Source organism: Oncorhynchus keta, chromosome 7, assembly GCF_023373465.1.
Source record: "Oncorhynchus keta strain PuntledgeMale-10-30-2019 chromosome 7, Oket_V2, whole genome shotgun sequence".
NCBI classification, from domain to species: domain Eukaryota; kingdom Metazoa; phylum Chordata; class Actinopteri; order Salmoniformes; family Salmonidae; genus Oncorhynchus; species Oncorhynchus keta.
This window is the reverse complement of record NC_068427.1, coordinates 36,357,620-36,378,019: the sequence shown is the minus strand read 5'-3', so window position 1 is coordinate 36,378,019 and position 20,400 is coordinate 36,357,620. Positions and strand designations below refer to the sequence as shown.

General features: G+C 46.2%; 1 long non-coding RNA gene across 1 annotated transcript in view; it reads right to left on the bottom strand.

Annotated features, from left to right (window-relative positions):
• The window catches only part of LOC118386334 (uncharacterized), a 71,720-nt gene that overhangs the window by 15,276 nt on the left and 36,044 nt on the right, over window positions 1-20,400 (bottom strand). The window lies entirely within an intron of this gene.

Sequence of the window (20,400 nt, the reverse complement as noted above, 5' to 3'; positions counted from 1 at the left end):
GTGGTGGCTAATCTATCTTGAATCTCTCTCACACCCTCTTGGAGCCTATGCTTCCTTCTTCTTCCTTCTTTAACAATTACCTGTGCTTTGGTTGCTGGCATGGAATCAAGGAATGTTCAGAATGCACCTGAGAATGTCAACAATCAAAGTATTTAGAAGACATAAAATCCCACACAATGGCTGCTTTTTACAAGAGATGCTTTTGTTGTGTGCTCTGCTCTTGCCCGGTGGTAGAGTGTGGGCATGTCTTCTCAAGATGGTATCGCAGCCTTTACATCGTCTCAGAAATCATCAGAGAATCAGAGACAGTGTGTGGCATGGCACTCACTCTCTTCCCCTGGTCGCGATCAAATGATAACCACAACAAACTCTGGACTCTTGTCCACACCCAAAGGGAAACCACTCCAGTCAGCCTGCCAGACAGCCCCCCTCCCTGTGTGCTTTGATTCCATGTCCTGTTCGGTAATGTCTCACAATGCCTAGTAAATGAATATGGAAAATCAAACTGTATGTATACTCTCCCTGTGGAGCTATCTACCATCAGATACAGATCACAAGTAAATGTTCCTCCGTCATTATTCATCTTTCAGATACAGAGGATTTGTTTTTTCTCTCTATCTTTCCTCCTAGCAGAAGGCAGTCATGTGTTTGAAGAGCACTGTTGGAATTTACCTACTGTCGCCGGAGAAAGAGCGAGAGAGAGAGAAAAAGAGAGAGAGAGACTTCTGTTCTAGCCAGAAAAACTCAAACCAACTCAAGGAGCTGCGGTTTGTACAGTATAATATTGGTATTTGAGTAATCATGGCACCCAGGATCAAATCTCCTGCTATTAACATCTGTTATGAGAGTCTAGCATATGAGGGCATAAGATTTATATTATTATATTCTATCAGCCAATACCTCATTCATAAGTGACTGCATGCCATAGGCTGTGCTGAAGGACCAATAGGAGGACTTCACCATAAGGTCATCCATACACCAGCTATCAGCAGAACAACACCACAGCTCTCCTCTCCACATCAGATCAGTGCTGTGTTGTTGATACTGCTGTTGGCTGGAATTATCTTGGGACATAGACATGTTTTGATAATCATGGTTGTATAGTCCAATCGTTCCCTTCCATTAAAAAGGACAAGTAGACAAGTAAACAATGAGTGAAGTGCAAAGGAATGGTGACTCCCCTGTCTCTCGGTCTGACACACTGAACCTATTTTGCTCTCACAGGGCAAATGATGAACCCTGACGCCCTGTTTAATACTATTATGCTCTCTCTTTATCTCGCTCCTTCGCTAATATTATATTAATAATAATAACAACATATATGCTATTTAGCAGATGCTTTTATCCAAAGCGCCTTACAGTCATGTGTGCATACTTTTTACGTATCTCTCTGTCTGTCTCTTTCTCTCTCTTTCTCATTCTCCACCCAATGTGAGAAAATTGTCCAGCTCAGAATGTCCCTGCCTTTGTATGTGTATGACTACAGAACCACATACAACATCCCAACTCTCTCTACCGTTTACATTTTTATCTCACCAGACATTCCTACTGACTGGTAGGCCTAGTGTATTTTTCCCCCTTCTTTTGATGGGAGTTTTGGTGCATCTTGACTGGCCTGACTCAGTCCCACCTTTCAAAGTTGCGTTGTGTTTTGGAGAGGGGTGAGGATGAAAGTTAGGTTGTGTTTAGGAGAGGGGTGATGAAAGTTGTGTTGTGTTTTGGAAATCAGTCAGGATGAACGTAAGGTTGTGTTGTTTTTTTGGAGAGGAGTGATGATGAAAGTTAGATTGTGTTGTGGGGTGAGGGTGAAAGTAAGGTTGTGATGTGTTTTGGAGAGGGGTGGGGGTGAAAGTAAGGTTGTGTTGTGTTTTGGAGATGGGTGAGGGTGAAAGTAAGGTTGTGTTGTGTTTTGGAGAGGGGTGAAGGTGAAAGTAAGGTTGTGTTGTGTTTTGGAGAGGGGTGAAGGTGAAAGTAAGGTTGTGTTGTGTTTTGGAGAAGGGTGAAGGTGAAAGTAAGGTTGTGTTTTGGAGAGCAGTGAGGATGAAAGTTAGGTTGTGTTTTGGAGAGGGGTGAGGGTGAGGGTGAAAGTTAGGTTGTGTTTTGGAGAGGGGTGAGGGTGAAAGTTAGGTTGTGTTTTGGAGAGTGGTGAGGGTGAAAGTAAGGTTGTGTTGTGTTTTGGTGAGGGGTGAGGGTGAAAGTAAGGTTGTGTTTTGGAGAGGGGTGAGGGTGAAAGTAATGTTGTGTTGTGTTTTAGAGATGGGTGAGGGTGAAAGTAAGGTTGTGTTTTGGAGAGAGTTGAGGATGAAAGTTAGGTTGTGTTTTGGAGAGTGGTGAGGATGAAAGTTAGGTTGTGTTTTGGAGAGGGGTGAGGGTGAAAGTTAGGTTGTGTTTTGGAGAGGGGTGAGGGTGAAAGTTAGGTTGTGTTTTGGAGATGGGTGAGCGTGAAAGTAAGGTTGTGTTGTGTTTTGGAGAGGGGTGAGGGTGAAAGTAAGGTTGTGTTGTGTTTTGGAGAGGGGTGAAGGTGAAATTAAGGTTGTGTTGTGTTTTGGAGAGGGGTGAAGGTGAAAGTAAGGTTGTGTTGTGTTTTGGAGAAGGTTGAGGGTGAAAGAAAGGTTGTGTTTTGGAGAGGGGTGAGGGTGAAAGTAATGTTGTGTTGTGTTTTAGAGATGGGTGAGGGTGAAAGTAAGGTTGTGTTTTGGAGAGAGTTGAGGATGAAAGTTAGGTTGTTTTTTGAGGGGTGAGGATGAAACTTAGGTTGTGTTTTGGAGAGTGGTGAGGATGAAAGTTAGGTTGTTTTTGGAGAGGGGTGAGGGTGAAAGTTAGGTTGTGTTGTGGAGATGGGTGAGGATGAAAAGCGCCACAAGGACAGAACAATGGAGCACCTGCACAATAATGAGCACTCAGACTGTACACATATGCAGATGGCTTGGCTGAGGAATCTCTCACCACACACACACACACACACACACACACACACACACACACACACACACACACACACACACACACACACACACACACACACACACACACACACACACACACACACACACACACACACACACACACACACACACACACAGACAGCTGGCTCTCTTTAAAGTGGCCAGAGATTATCCTCCACCACAATTTACCTTACATCTGCCTGGATGGAATTCCCCCTCTCACACCCACCCACACCAACGCTTCATGCTTCCCCTTTGCCGTATACTGGTATCTTCACAAAGGGAGAAACTGTATTTGTCTTTAGGCAGCCGGGCCATTCATTGGCGCTAGAGAGAGACAGGGTCTGAGCATGTTCATTCACACGTGTTGTCCGTGTCACTATCGCTACCCAGGCAAGTCACCAGTGATGCAAATCAGCATTCGACGGCCATCCACGCCTGAGAATGTCGGGAGAGGATGTGTAAACCGGCCACGAGGGGGAACAGGGCTGTTCATGTAGGTTTCGTTTGCTAGGGTGTTGTTTAATGGGGATGGCTGATCGGCATAAGCATCTGCCTTTAGTTTCTAAAGGTTGCATGTTTGAATACAGCAAAGTAGTTTTTATATATATTTTTTGAGCCTATTCCAAACCTTAACCCTTACATTAACCATTCAGAGTTAATACCTAAACTTAACCTTAAATACTTAGAAGTTTGATGTTTGGAACAACTTAGAAATTTGACGTTTGAGAAAATGAATGAACGTCTAATTCTGACGTTGAGGCTGTGAGAGCTTGTTGCACTTCCAGCTATCAGCTTTCTATCACATGCACCGCCTCACTTGAATGTCGTACAGAAACTATGTTCAGTTCAAGAGTGAACAAAAGACAGACTGTTAACTTCCTGCATCTACTTTTAACTGCCAGCGAATGAGCGAGTCACCAAGAAGGATTTTCACTTTTAAATGTACCCTGGCTGGTAAACAGGTCTCAGGCTAACAAGAGCAAGATATCCAGACACGTGGATCAAATTGAAGGAGTGAGGGGTGCCAGAGGAGTGACGGGAAGATAGGGCCGAGGGGTGAGGGAGAGTGGAGCGGCTCCCGGGCTCCATGGGGGCTCAGAGTCACAGTGAAGGAATCAGTCCTCCCCATCTAACCCTAACCCCCTGTCTAACCCTAACCCCTGTCTAACCCTAACCCCCTGTCTAACCCTAACCCCCTGTCTAACCCTAACCCCCATGTCTAACCCTAACCCCCTTCTAACCCTAAATCCCCATCTAACCCTAAATCCCTGTCTAACCCTTAACCCCCTGTCTAACCCTAACCCCCTGTCTAACCCTAATTCCCTGTCTAACCCTAACCCCCTGTCTAACCCTGAGTCACTGTCTAACCCTAAGTCCCTGTCTAACCCTAACCCCCTGTCTAACCCTAAGTCCCTGTCTAACCCTAACCCCCTGTCTAACCCTAACCCCCTGTCTAACCCTAAGTCCCTGTCTAACCCTAACCCCCTGTCTAACCCTAACCCCCTGTCTAACCCTAATTCCCTGTCTAACCCTAACCCCCTGTCTAACCCTAATTCCCTGTCTAACCCTAAGTCCCTGTCTAACCCTGACCCCCTGTCTAACCCTAATTCCCTGTCTAACCCTAAATCCCTGTCTAACCCTAACCCCCTGTCTAACCCTAAGTCCCTGTCTAACCCTAACCCCCTGTCTAACCCTAATTCCCTGTCTAACCCTAACCCCCTGTCTAACCCTAAGTCCCTGTCTAACCCTAACCCCCTGTCTAACCCTAATTCCCTGTCTAACCCTAAGTCCCTGTCTAACCCTAACCCCCTGTCTAACCCTAACCCCCTGTCTAACCCTAAGTCCCTGTCTAACCCTAACCCCCTGTCTAACCCTAATTCCCTGTCTAACCCTAATTCCCTGTCTAACCCTAACCCCCTGTCTAACCCTAATTCCCTGTCTACCCCTAACCCCCTGTCTAACCCCAATTCCCTGTCTAATCCTAACCCCTGTCTAACCCCAAGTCCCTGTCTAACCCTAACCCCCTGTCTAACCCTAATTCCCTGTCTAACCCTAACCCCCTGTCTAACCCCAAGTCCCTGTCTAACCCTAACCCCCTGTCTAACCCTAATTCCCTGTCTAACCCTAACCCCTGTCTAACCCTAATTCCCTGTCTAACCCTAACCCCTGTCTAACCCTAATTCCTGTCTAACCCTAAGTCCCTGTCTAACCCTGACCCCTGTCTAACCCTAATTCCCTGTCTAACCCTAAATCCCTGTCTAACCCTAACCCCTGTCTAACCCTAAATCCCTGTCTAACCCTAAGTCCCTGTCTAACCCTAACCCCTGTCTAACCCTAATTCCCTGTCTAACCCTAACCCCTGTCTAACCCTAAGTCCCTGTCTAACCCTAACCCCTGTCTAACCCTAATTCCTGTCTAACCCTAATTCCCTGTCTAACCCTAACCCCTGTCTAACCCTAATTCCCTGTCTAACCCTAACCCCTGTCTAACCCTAACCCCTGTCTAACCCTAAATCCCTGTCTAACCCTAAGTCCCTGTCTAACCCTAACCCCCTGTCTAACCCTAATTCCCTGTCTAACCCTAATTCCCTGTCTAACCCTAACCCCCTGTCTAACCCTAATTCCCTGTCTAACCCTAACCCCCTGTCTAACCCCAATTCCCTGTCTAATCCTAACCCCCTGTCTAACCCCAAGTCCCTGTCTAACCCTAACCCCCTGTCTAACCCTAATTCCCTGTCTAACCCTAACCCCCTGTCTAACCCTAATTCCCTGTCTAACCCTAACCCCCTGTCTAACCCTAATTCCCTGTCTAACCCTAAGTCCCTGTCTAACCCTAACCCCCTGTCTAACCCTAAGTCCCTGTCTAATCCTAAGTCCCTGTCTAACCCTAACCCCCTGTCTAACCCTAATTCCCTGTCTAACCCTAACCCCCTGTCTAACCCTAAGTCCCTGTCTAACCCTAACCCCCTGTCTAACCCTAATTCCCTGTCTAACCCTAAATCCCTGTCTAACCCTAACCCCTGTCTAACCCCCTGTCTAACCCTAACCCCCTGTCTAACCCTAATTCCCTGTCTAACCCTAATTCCCTGTCTAACCCTAACCCCCTGTCTAACCCTAATTCCCTGTCTAACCCTAACCCCCTGTCTAACCCTAATTCCCTGTCTAATCCCAAGTCCCTGTCGAACCCTAACCCCCTGTCTAACCCTAATTCCCTGTCTAACCCTAACCCCCTGTCTAACCCTAACCCCCTGTCTAACCCTAAGTCCCTGTCTAACCCTAACCCCCTGTCTAACCCTAATTCCCTGTCTAACCCTAAGTCCCTGTCTAACCCTAATTCCCTGTCTAACCCTAAGTCCCTGTCTAACCCTAACCCCCTGTCTAACCCTAATTCCCTGTCTAACCCTAAGTCCCTGTCTAACCCTAACCCCCTGTCTAACCCTAACCCCCTGTCTAACCCTAACCCCGTCTAACCCTAATTCCCTGTCTAACCCTAACCCCTGTCTAACCCTAATTCCATGTCTAACCCTAACCCCTGTCTAACCCTAATTCCCGTCTAACCCTAAGTCCCTGTCTAACCCTAACCCCTGTCTAACCCTAACCCCTGTCTAACCCTAACCCCTGTCTAACCCTAATTCCCTGTCTAACCCTAAGTCCCTGTCTAACCCTAAGTCCCTGTCTAACCCTAACCCCTGTCTAACCCTAATTCCCTGTCTAACCCTAAATCCCTGTCTAACCCTAACCCCTGTCTAACCCTAACCCCTGTCTAACCCTAACCCCTGTCTAACCCTAATTCCATGTCTAACCCTAACCCCTGTCTAACCCTAAGTTCCTGTCTAACCCTAATCCCTGTCTAACCCTAAATCCCTGTCTAACCCTAACCCCTGTCTAACCCTAACCCCTGTCTAACCCTAACCCCGTCTAACCCTAATTCCCTGTCTAACCCTAACCCCTGTCTAACCCTAATTCCATGTCTAACCCTAACCCCTGTCTAACCCTATTTCCCCGTCTAACCCTAAGTCCCTGTCTAACCCTAACCCCCTGTCTAACCCTAATTCCATGTCTAACCCTAACCCCCTGTCTAACCCTAAGTCCCTGTCTAACCCTAATCCCCTGTCTAACCCTAAGTCCCTGTCTAACCCTAACCCCCTGTCTAACCCTAACCCCCTGTCTAACCCTAACCCCCTGTCTAACCCTAATTCCATGTCTAACCCTAACCCCTGTCTAACCCTAATTCCCCGTCTAACCCTAAGTCCCTGTCTAACCCTAACCCCTGTCTAACCCTAACCCCTGTCTAACCCTAACCCCTGTCTAACCCTAATTCCCTGTCTAACCCTAAGTCCCTGTCTAACCCTAAGTCCCTGTCTAACCCTAAGTCCCTGTCTAACCCTAACCCCTGTCTAACCCTAATTCCTGTCTAACCCTAATTCCCTGTCTAACCCTAACCCCTGTCTAACCCTAATTCACTGTCTACCCCTAACCCCTGTCTAACCCCAATTCCCTGTCTAATCCTAACCCCTGTCTAACCCCAAGTCCCTGTCTAACCCTAACCCCCTGTCTAACCCTAATTCCCTGTCTAACCCTAACCCCCTGTCTAACCCCAAGTCCCTGTCTAACCCTAACCCCCTGTCTAACCCTAATTCCCTGTCTAACCCTAACCCCCTGTCTAACCCTAATTCCCTGTCTAACCCTAACCCCCTGTCTAACCCTAATTCCCTGTCTAACCCTAAGTCCCTGTCTAACCCTAACCCCCTGTCTAACCCTAATTCCCTGTCTAACCCTAAATCCCTGTCTAACCCTAACCCCCTGTCTAACCCTAAATCCCTGTCTAACCCTAAGTCCCTGTCTAACCCTAACCCCCTGTCTAACCCTAATTCCCTGTCTAACCCTAACCCCCTGTCTAACCCTAAGTCCCTGTCTAACCCTAACCCCCTGTCTAACCCTAATTCCCTGTCTAACCCTAATTCCCTGTCTAACCCTAACCCCCTGTCTAACCCTAATTCCCTGTCTAACCCTAACCCCCTGTCTAACCCTAACCCCTGTCTAACCCTAAATCCCTGTCTAACCCTAAGTCCCTGTCTAACCCTAACCCCCTGTCTAACCCTAATTCCCTGTCTAACCCTAATTCCCTGTCTAACCCTAACCCCCTGTCTAACCCTAATTCCCTGTCTAACCCTAACCCCCTGTCTAACCCCAATTCCCTGTCTAATCCTAACCCCTGTCTAACCCCAAGTCCCTGTCTAACCCTAACCCCTGTCTAACCCTAATTCCCTGTCTAACCCTAACCCCTGTCTAACCCTAATTCCCTGTCTAACCCTAACCCCTGTCTAACCCTAATTCCCTGTCTAACCCTAAGTCCCTGTCTAACCCTAACCCCTGTCTAACCCTAAGTCCCTGTCTAATCCTAAGTCCCTGTCTAACCCTAACCCCCTGTCTAACCCTAATTCCCTGTCTAACCCTAACCCCTGTCTAACCCTAAGTCCCTGTCTAACCCTAACCCCTGTCTAACCCTAATTCCTGTCTAACCCTAAATCCCTGTCTAACCCTAACCCCTGTCTAACCCCTGTCTAACCCTAACCCCTGTCTAACCCTAATTCCCTGTCTAACCCTAATTCCCTGTCTAACCCTAACCCCTGTCTAACCCTAATTCCTGTCTAACCCTAACCCCTGTCTAACCCTAATTCCCTGTCTAATCCCAAGTCCCTGTCGAACCCTAACCCCTGTCTAACCCTAATTCCCTGTCTAACCCTAACCCCTGTCTAACCCTAACCCCTGTCTAACCCTAAGTCCCTGTCTAACCCTAACCCCTGTCTAACCCTAATTCCCTGTCTAACCCTAAGTCCCTGTCTAACCCTAATTCCCTGTCTAACCCTAAGTCCCTGTCTAACCCTAACCCCCTGTCTAACCCTAATTCCCTGTCTAACCCTAAGTCCCTGTCTAACCCTAACCCCCTGTCTAACCCTAACCCCCTGTCTAACCCTAACCCCGTCTAACCCTAATTCCCTGTCTAACCCTAACCCCCTGTCTAACCCTAATTCCATGTCTAACCCTAACCCCCTGTCTAACCCTAATTCCCCGTCTAACCCTAAGTCCCTGTCTAACCCTAACCCCCTGTCTAACCCTAACCCCTGTCTAACCCTAATTCCCTGTCTAACCCTAACCCCCTGTCTAACCCTAATTCCCTGTCTAACCCTAAGTCCCTGTCTAACCCTAAGTCCCTGTCTAACCCTAACCCCCTGTCTAACCCTAATTCCCTGTCTAACCCTAAATCCCTGTCTAACCCTAACCCCCTGTCTAACCCTAACCCCCTGTCTAACCCTAACCCCCTGTCTAACCCTAATTCCATGTCTAACCCTAACCCCCTGTCTAACCCTAAGTCCCTGTCTAACCCTAATCCCCTGTCTAACCCTAAATCCCTGTCTAACCCTAACCCCCTGTCTAACCCTAACCCCCTGTCTAACCCTAACCCCGTCTAACCCTAATTCCCTGTCTAACCCTAACCCCCTGTCTAACCCTAATTCCATGTCTAACCCTAACCCCCTGTCTAACCCTATTTCCCCGTCTAACCCTAAGTCCCTGTCTAACCCTAACCCCTGTCTAACCCTAATTCCATGTCTAACCCTAACCCCTGTCTAACCCTAAGTCCCTGTCTAACCCTAATCCCTGTCTAACCCTAAGTCCCTGTCTAACCCTAACCCCTGTCTAACCCTAACCCCTGTCTAACCCTAACCCCGTCTAACCCTAATTCCCTGTCTAACCCTAACCCCTGTCTAACCCTAATTCCATGTCTAACCCTAACCCCTGTCTAACCCTAATTCCCCGTCTAACCCTAAGTCCCTGTCTAACCCTAACCCCCTGTCTAACCCTAACCCCCTGTCTAACCCTAACCCCCTGTCTAACCCTAATTCCCTGTCTAACCCTAAGTCCCTGTCTAACCCTAAGTCCCTGTCTAACCCTAAGTCCCTGTCTAACCCTAACCCCTGTCTAACCCTAATTCCCTGTCTAACCCTAAGTCCCTGTCTAACCCTAACCCCCTGTCTAACCCTAACCCCCTGTCTAACCCTAACCCCCTGTCTAACCCTAATTCCATGTCTAACCCTAACCCCCTGTCTAACACTAAGTCCCTGTCTAACCCTAATCCCCTGTCTAACCCTAATTCCCTGTCTAACCCTAAGTCCCTGTCTAACCCTAACCCCCTGTCTAACCCTAACCCCCTGTCTAACCCTAACCCCCTGTCTAACCCTAACCCCTGTCTAACCCTAATTCCCTGTCTAACCCTAACCCCCTGTCTAACCCTAACCCCCTGTCTAACCCTAATTCCCTGTCTAACCCTAACCCCCTGTCTAACCCTAAGTCCCTGTCTAACCCTAACCCCCTGTCTAACCCTAACCCCCTGTCTAACCCTAATTCCCTGTCTAACCCTAACCCCCTGTCTAACCCTAATCCCCTGTCTAACCCTAACCCCCTGTCTAACCCCAGTTCCCTGTCTAACCCTAACCCCTGTCTAACCCTAACCCCTGTCTAACCCTAATTCCCTGTCTAACCCTAACCCCCTGTCTAACCCTAACCCCGTTTAACCCTAATTCCTGTCTAACCCTAACCCCTGTCTAACCCTAACCCCTGTCTAACCCTATTTCCTGTCTAACCCTAATTCCCTGTCTAACCCTAACCCCTGTCTAACCCTAAGTCCCTGTCTAACCCTAACCCCTGTCTAACCCTAACCCCTGTCTAACCCTAAGTCCCTGTCTAACCCTAACCCCTGTCTAACCCTAATCCCCTGTCTAACCCTAACCCCCTGTCTAACCCCAATTCCCTGTCTAACCCTAACCCCCTGTCTAACCCTAACCCCCTGTCTAACCCTAATTCCCTGTCTAACCCTAACCCCTGTCTAACCCTAACCCCGTTTAACCCTAATCCCCTGTCTAACCCTAACCCCTGTCTAACCCTAACCCCCTGTCTAACCCTATTTCCCTGTCTAACCCTAATTCCCTGTCTAACCCTAACCCCCTGTCTAACCCTAAGTCCCTGTCTAACCCTAACCCCCTGTCTAACCCTAACCCCCTGTCTAACCCTAAGTCCCTGTCTAACCCTAACCCCTGTCTAACCCTAACCCCTGTCTAACCCTAACCCCTGTTTAACCCTAACCCCCTGTCTAACCCTAATTCCCTGTCTAACCCTAACCCCCTGTCTAACCCTAATTCCATGTCTAACCCTAACCCCCTGTCTAACCCTAATTCCTGTCTAACCCTAACCCCCTGTCTAACCCTAACCCCCTGTCTAACCCTAATTCCCTGTCTAACCCTAATTCCCTGTCTAACCCTAACCCCCTGTCTAACCCTAACCCCTGTCTAACCCTAATTCCCTGTCTAACCCTAACCCCCTGTCTAACCCTAACCCCCTGTCTAACCCTAACCCCCTGTCTAACCCTAATTCCCTGTCTAACCCTAACCCCCTGCCTAACCCTAACAGGGGGTCTAACCCTAACCCCCTGTCTAACCCTAAGTCCCTGTCTTACCCTAACCCCTGTCTAACCCTAACCCCCTGTCTAACCCCAATTCCCTGTCTAATTCTAACCCCCTGTCTAACCCTAAGTCCCTGTCTTACCCTAACCCCTGTCTAACCCTAACCCCCTGTCTAACCCTAATTCCCTGTCTAACCCTAACCCCCTGTCTAACCCTAACCCCCTGTCTAACCCTAACCCCCTAATTCTAACAGACCCCCCTAACAGGGGGTCTAACCCTAATTCCCTGTCTTACCCTAACCCCCTGTCTAACCCTAAGTCCCTGTCTTACCCTAACCCCTGTCTAACCCTAACCCCCTGTCTAACCCTAATTCCCTGTCTAACCCTAACACCCTGTCTAACCCTAACCCCCTGTCTAACCCTAACCCCCTGTCTAACCCTAATTCTCTGTCTAACCCTAATTCCCTGTCTAACCCTAACCCCCTGTCTAACCCTAACCCCCTGTCTAACCCTAATTCCTGTCTAACCCTAACCCCCTGTCTAACTCTAACCCCCTGTCTAACCCTAAGTCCCTGTCTAACCCTAACCCCCTGTCTAACCCTAACCCCCTGTCTAACCCTAATTCCCTGTCTAACCCTAACCCCCTGTCTAACCCTAATTCCCTGTCTAACCCTAACCCCCTGTCTAACCCTAACCCCCTGTCTAACCCTAATTCCCTGTCTAACCCTAACCCCTGTCTAACCCTAACCCCCTGTCTAACCCTAATTCCCTGTCTAACCCTAACCCCCTGTCTAACCCTAACCCTGTCTAACCCTAATTCCCTGTCTAACCCTAACCCCCTGTCTAACCCTAACCCCTGTCTAACCCTAATTCCCTGTCTAACCCTAATTCCCTGTCTAACCCTAAGTCCCTGTCTAACCCTAACCCCTGTCTAACCCTAACCCCCTGTCTAACCCTAACCCCCTGTCTAACCCTAAGTCCCTGTCTAACCCTAACCCCCTGTCTAACCCTAACCCCCTGTCTAACCCTAACCCCCTGTTTAACCCTAACCCCCTGTCTAACCCTAATTCCCTGTCTAACCCTAACCCCCTGTCTAACCCTAATTCCATGTCTAACCCTAACCCCCTGTCTAACCCTAATTCCCTGTCTAACCCTAACCCCCTGTCTAACCCTAACCCCCTGTCTAACCCTAACCCCTGTCTAACCCTAATTCCCTGTCTAACCCTAACCCCCTGTCTAACCCTAACCCCCTGTCTAACCCTAATTCCCTGTCTAACCCTAACCCCCTGCCTAACCCTAACAGGGGGTCTAACCCTAACCCCTGTCTAACCCTAACCCCCTGTCTAACCCCAATTCCCTGTCTAATTCTAACCCCCTGTCTAACCCTAAGTCCCTGTCTTACCCTAACCCCTGTCTAACCCTAACCCCTGTCTAACCCTAATTCCCTGTCTAACCCTAACCCCTGTCTAACCCTAACCCCTGTCTAACCCTAACCCCCTAATTCTAACAGACCCCTAACAGGGGGTCTAACCCTAATTCCCTGTCTTACCCTAACCCCCTGTCTAACCCTAAGTCCCTGTCTTACCCTAACCCCTGTCTAACCCTAACCCCCTGTCTAACCCTAACACCCTGTCTAACCCTAACCCCCTGTCTAACCCTAACCCCCTGTCTAACCCTAATTCTCTGTCTAACCCTAATTCCCTGTCTAACCCTAACCCCCTGTCTAACCCTAACCCCCTGTCTAACCCTAATTCCCTGTCTAACCCTAACCCCTGTCTAACCCTAACCCCCTGTCTAACCCTAACCCCCTGTCTAACCCTAACCCCCTGTCTAACCCTAAGTCCCTGTCTATGTGGCATATTGGACTATCAGCTCTTTCACAGCCATGGCCTGTGCTGTGGTCGAGGGGCTCCTGTGGAGGGTGGAGGTGATCCCTGAGCTGGCTGGCGCTGAGCTAGGCTAGCCACTGAACGACACACAAACGAAGGCTTTGTGGCCCTGAGTGTACCTCAGTGGTCTGGGAGTCAGGAGGTCAAGATGGAGGAAGGAGGGGGTGAGAGTTTAAGAGCTAGGGGGGGGGGTGGTTAGTGACAAGGCTCTAGTTGTTTTCCTACAGAGGGAAGAACCTTGACGTTATTGATTCACTCTGTCAACTCCCCCTTCAAGAAAATAACATTCCTGATGATACACTACATGACCAAAAGTATGTGGACACCTGCTCGTCGAACATCTTATTCCAAAATCCTGGGCATTAATATGGAGTGGGTCCCCCCTTTGCTGCCACTCTTCTTGAACATTGCTACCCGGACTTGCTTCCATTCAGCCACAAGAGCATTAGTGAGGTCGGACACTGATGTTGGGCGATTAGGCCTGGCTTGCAGTCAGCATTCCAATTCATCCCAAAGGTGTTCAATGGGGTTGAGGTCAGGGCTCTGTGCAGGCCAGTCAGGTTCTTCCACACCGATCTCAAAAAAACATTTCTGTATGGACCTCGCTTTGTGCACGGGGGCATTGTCATGCTGAAACAGGAAAGGACCTTCCCCAAACTGATGCCACAAAGTTGTCGTCTAGAATGTCATTGTATGCTGTAGTGTTAACATTTCCCTTCACTGAAACTAAGGGGCCCGAACCATGAAAAACCTCCCCAGACAATTATTCCTCCTCCACCAAACATTATAGTTGCCACTATGCATTGGGGCAGGTAGCGTTCTCCTGGCATCTGCCAAACCCAGATTCATCCGTTGGTCTGCCAGATCCTGAAGTGTAATTCATCACTCCAGAGAACGGGTTTCCGCTGCTCCAGAGTCCAATGGCGGCGAGTTTTACACCACTCCAGCTGACTCTTGGCATTGTGATCTTAGGCTTGTGTGGGGCAGCTCGGCCATGGAAATCCATTTTATGAAGCTTTCATGAATTCGGTAGTGAGTGTTGAAACCGAGGACAGACTATTTTTATATGCTACGCGCCCCATTCTGTGAGCTTGTGTATTCTACCACTTCGTGGCTGAGCCGTTGTTGCTCCTAGACATTTGCACTTCACAATAACAGCACTTACAGTTGATCAGGGCAGAACTTTGACGAACTGACCTGTTGGAAAGGTGGCATCCTCTGACGGTGCTACGTTGAAAGTCACTGAGCTCTTTAGTAAGGCCAATGTTTGGCTATGGAGATTGCATGGCTGTGTGCTCGATTTTATACAACTGTCAGCAACGGGTATGGCTGAAATAGCCGAATCTACTAATTTGAAGGGGTGTCCCCATACTTTTGTATATATAGTGTATCATGGTACTGCTGACCTGGCAAGGTGGTTCGTTCACTGTCTACACCTGTAGGTCTCAGGAGGTCAGCAACTGTGGCGTACTGACCTGGAGTGCAGTGTATATATTGTTTTTTGTTTCCTCCATTAACATGGTTGAAGAAGGGGATGTAAGAAGGGAGCGCTGGCAGCGCAGCCAGTAAGATGGATTTGATTAATGAACTTTCTGCTCATTAGCCACTTGCAAATATGCTTTCAAGTCTCTTTTACTCCGCTTTAATCCCCCTGTGAGAGTGTGCTCGTGGCTTTTAGTGCAGGTCGCTCCAAAGGTCACAATGTCACCCTGAGTTGGAAGGTGAGTTAATCAAGGGAAGAATAAGCCTTGAGGTTGATCCTATGGCCCTGAAGCCCAAATCAAACAAATGTGCGTGAACAAGTGTGCTCACACTGGAATTGCACTGTAGTGAATGAGATTAAACAGACGGGCCGCTAGCGCCAAGAGCATCAACGGCGTCATGGGCTTCAAATTAGAAAGCAAGTCTATTTTCTCGCCTGTTTGCGAAGCAATGCTGGTAAAGTGAGTGGATAAATTGCCAGAATATAGATTCTTGGTGCATTGTTACGTATAGTTAAAAAGTATATATTTAGTGTTGATAAGTTTAGCCGCCAGTGTCAATAATACATGTTTGAAAACAATAACTTTATGCCTACCTTTGTTGATTTCAAACACAGGCATGTAGCTAAGGCAGGCTACGGCTGAGAAACTTGAGGAACTCCATTCAAGAGAGAATACTTTTGTGTAGAAAGAACGAGACTAGTTCAATTTGTTATAAACTGCTAGGGTGTATTAGCTACAACTCTCCTCAAGTTTGTGAGCCAACATAACAGGAGGCAGGTATGGTGGCTCCTGTAGGACATATAAGGTGAGTCAAAAGGAACACACAACAATAATTCATATGGGCTACATAGTGAACATAACAAATACAACTGTTTGTTATGGATTCTCATGAGAATTAAGTTTGCATACGCTACGCAGTGTATGTGAATTGACGCTCTCTACTCTCTCATGCAAATTTTGACACCTGTGTGGTTTCGGCTTAAGACTGTTTGTTCATGTCTGTGTTCTTAAGAAGAAACAAACAGTTTATTTAAAGGGTATCTAAAGTACATATGTCCATCACACAGCTACACAGCTAACAAGCCCGGATATTACAGTAGGCCTAAGAAGAATCAGTTGTGAGAAGATCAGCTCTATATAGTTATCCTAAGATCAAACACGTTGGTGAACGGGCTGAGCATGGTTACTGTATTTTCACTGGAGATTATCTGTTGAATATTTGACAAAAAGCCAACGCTGATAAAACATGTTTCTTACAGGCAGGCAACTTGATCAACATAAAACTTGAATAACATAAAATGCTTTTTAGATGACTTCATCAACAACAAAATGAATGCTCTGATCTCTACACAGCTGGGGAATGGTATGCCTCCTATTCCAGCCTATTCCAGGCAATGGATAGTCATTCATTTATTGGTGAAAAATGTTGTCAGAGTCATTCTGAAGAATCATGTTTTCTTCCCGACAATGAGCTTGTCAACAAGGCATCTGTCATGAGCACTGCAGGGTTGTGTTGTTGGAGTGAAAGTTGGCAGGGATAATATTTTTTTAGCTGATTGTGGAAGGTATGAGGTGTGTGTGTGTGTGTGTGTGTGTGTGTGTGTGTGTGTGTGTGTGTGTGTGTGTGTGTGTGTGTGTGTGTGTGTGTGTGTGTGTGTGTGTGTGTGTGTGTACTTGCGACTGTGTGTGTGTGCAGTTCTACATGGCCCGGAGCACTCCACTGGTGTCATTAACATTCCTGTTGTGGCGGCTCCGCTAATATTGAGGTGCCTGACAAGACAGCTAACAGCTATAGCTCTTTCCCTGCAGCTTGCTGCTGTACAGAAACACATTCACTAAGTATTCAATCAATCATGGCGTTCTGTGAGCTTGTGTGGCCTACCACTTCGCGGCTGAGCTGTTGTTGCTCCAAAACGTTTTCACTTCACAATAACAGCACTTAGAGTTGACCAGGGCAGCTCTAGCAGGGCCTACATTTGATGAAGGTGGCATCCTATGCCACGTTGAAAGTCACTGAACCCTTCAGTACAGGCCATTCTATAGCCAATGTTTGTCTGTGGAGATGGCATGGCTGTGTGCTCGATCATATACACCTATCAGCAACGGGTGTGGCTGAAATAGCCAAATCCACTAATTTGAAAGGGTGTCCACACACTGTAGTGCCATGTAGTCTATTTCAACTGTCCCTTAATGTGGCACAGGAGTGACAGATCTGTTACTCATCACATTCACATTGATTCTACTTTTCTCTCTTCCTCTCTCCCTCTCTCCCTCTCCCTCTCTCTCTCCCTCTCTCCCTCTCTCTCTCCCTCTCTCTCTCTCTCTCCCTCTCTCTCTCTCTCCCTCTCTCCCTCTCTCTCTCTCTCGCTCTCTCGCTCTTTTGTGCTGACGCATTCAGTTCAAGCAAAGTGTTCAATTGAACTGTCCCTCCCTCCCAGTCCCAAACTTGTTATTCACCCTACAGTCTGGCGTCAGGTGTAGATATCTATCTCATCCACTTGGCACATCCACATGGACACATTTCAAGCAATGTCTTTGCAAACGCGTGGTTTGTGCTTGTGTATGTGTTGCTTGTGTTTCAAGAAGATCGATGCATTGCGGAAACACTAGACGGGTTAGTAGGTGTGCAGGCCCATTCTGTTTGCACATGGTATTTAGAGATAAAGGATCTCAATTTGATCACCCTGTTGCACAATCCTGCAATGCAAGACATTTAAAACTTGTAGTGTATCTAAAGTTTAAAAAGGCTTCTAAAGTTTGTCAAATCCACTTTGAAATTTCAGACTCGATTTTCCATGACAAATGTTTTTTCAACCACTCCAAAAATGTCCATTAATTAAAATCCACATAATAATGTACATTTACTGTTACTGCAGAATTATTTTCCTGCTGTAGCAAACTGGCTCGAATTAAGATCCTACATCTGTACACATAGCTTACAACTGTCATTCTGGCAACCTTAGCCTGTGGCTCTGATAAACAGCAACAGTCAAGTAAGACTATTTCAGGGGAACCCATTGGCTGTAATGTAATAAGGCCATGTGGCTACACGCTGCTGCCCCTAGGATCTCTCAAATCTGTACTGTTTCCCAAATGAAACCTACCCAACCCACCAGCACAACACTGATCGTGGAGCATCAGGAATTAAGATGATATGTGACAGTCTGTCTCTCAGCTGTATTACATTCAGCACATGACGGAAAGCTAGGTACAACTAGTACTGTTCTGACAGACAGTTACATTCGTACCAGTTAGCTTTTTCACCACTTCAGCAAATGATGAGGAATAGTACAGCTAGTAAGCAAGGGGTGCAATCCTGACACTGACAGTGAGATGTTTTACATATGGAGCAGTATAGATGCAGATTGCTATTGAAGTGCCTTTGTTTTCTTTCCACATCTAGAAGCTGCTGAATGTTGAGTGCCTGAAAGGACTCCCTAAAAGGATTTCGACCACAACACAGGAGAATTGTCACGTTCTGACCATTATTTCCTTTGTTTTGTCATTATTTAGTATGGTCAGGGCGTGAGTTGGGTGGGCAGTCTATGTTTGTTTTTCTATGTTTTGGGGTATTTCTATGTTTCGGCCTAGTATGGTTCTCAATCAGAGGCAGGTGTCATTAGTTGTCTCTGATTGAGAATCATACTTAGGTAGCCTGGGTTTCACTGTGTGTTTGTGGGTGATTGTTCCTGTCTCTGTCTTTGCACCAGATAGGGCTGTTTTGGGTTTTCACGGTTCTTGTTTTCGTTAGTTTGTTCATGTGAAGTGATTTATTAAAACATGAATCAAAATAACCACGCTGCGCTTTGGTCCGAAAACCCTTACAAGAATACAATAATAATGCAGAGTAAGAATTTATTTTAAAGTTACAAAATATTTTAAGGAAACACATTTTATTTGACAAACTGTACAGATGACATTTACATGACTAAATTATTTCGGAAACAGGAACTAAAAATATATTTTTATTAAATAGAAAAACTGAAAAAATAGAATTAAAGATGAAAAATTAAGTGTTCCACATGTTTATTGTACAAAATAGATATAGAAAGGAAATAATAGAACTAAGAAATGGAATCATCATAGTGTACCCTGATACGTAGATTAGGCCTCTTATGATCAAGCTAAAATAATCTTGGCCTCTTTGGTTCCATTATTACACAGCAAATTCCCCAGAGTTAAATTAACACTGAAAGTGTGGACCCGTATAGACACTGAGCAGTGTTGAATTAACACACTGCTTAGTGTAAAGCTTGATTTGCATATTTCCCAGAGTGCTTAGCATTTTGAGTGAATTGTGGAGTTACCACCCATGACTGAATTTGTTAGTGACAGACAAACTTGTTGCATTCATTCACCTACAGTCCTGTGGTCTTAACCAAGTGAACTCCTAAATTAAAATACCACCATTAAAATATAATTATTTAAAAAATACAATATGTATTTTATGAGGCCTTATTTTGAGGACATAAACAAAAGAATACTGGGTTGTTTGCATGAACCAATGGCAGGGTTGCAGGCATTGGGTCACTTAGTTATTTTATTAAAAAAATTAAGACCAAGGTTGGTTTATTGACACTTGTTTATTGAGATATGACCCAGCAGGTCAGATCACAAGACATGGAGGCTTGGCTTTTTAGGGGCGTGACGTTCAGCAAGTTATTTTTGGCCACCCATGAGAGTAAATGTAATTCCAGTTAATCTGTTCTGTTGAATTGTTATTGCATGTTATGGTTGAACACTAACACTTTGGTAGCTTTAATGAAGCGTAAAGAAATGTGATTTCCCCAATAGGATAGTTAACACTTTCTTGCTATATGTAATTCATAATGTTAATATTTTTGTATTAGAATATGTAATGTACAATAATATTTATAGAAATGTTACATTGCAGTGTACAGACTTACATTATCAACAGGAATTACATTTGATCTCACATGGCCAAAAATAACTTTCTAAAAGCCATGCCCTTAATAAGTCCCGCCTCCTGAAAATACCTGATAGATTACATTAAAAAAGACAGAGCGGTTTGGTCAACCCAGCATGAAGGTGAATAAAAACTAAATTCATGGTTAAATTAACCCATGTTGGGTAATCCAAACAACCCATCATTGTTGCCTTATTCATGCATCCTGTCACATTATGCTGGCTTGTATAATGCTGTGTAATTCTGATTGAACTCTAGCCAGAGTGGGGATATCCAACATTCTGAATTTTTTATCATATGCTACCAGGGTTGGGAAGACTGAAATAGGACACTACCTAAAGCATCTAAACTGGAACAACCATTTCAGTAACAGGTGAAACAAATCCAAGTAAAATATTGAATTAGTTTAGAAAATGTATCTCATTTATATTTGAGAAGCAAAGGATTAATCAATCAATTAATGTACATGCGAAAACATAGATATTGAAACAAACAATTATTAAAATGAACCTGCAATAGACCATGCTGGGAAATATAATAATGATGAGCATAGTTTTGATAAAACTCTGGTTATTAACACCAACACTGGGTGTTATTTTAAACCAATAAGTGTTAATTCAACATGTATAGAGTTAATTGTTATGTTTAGAGTGTAGTCCCTGAAAATAAGGCCTTATGAAATACTTCTTGTATTG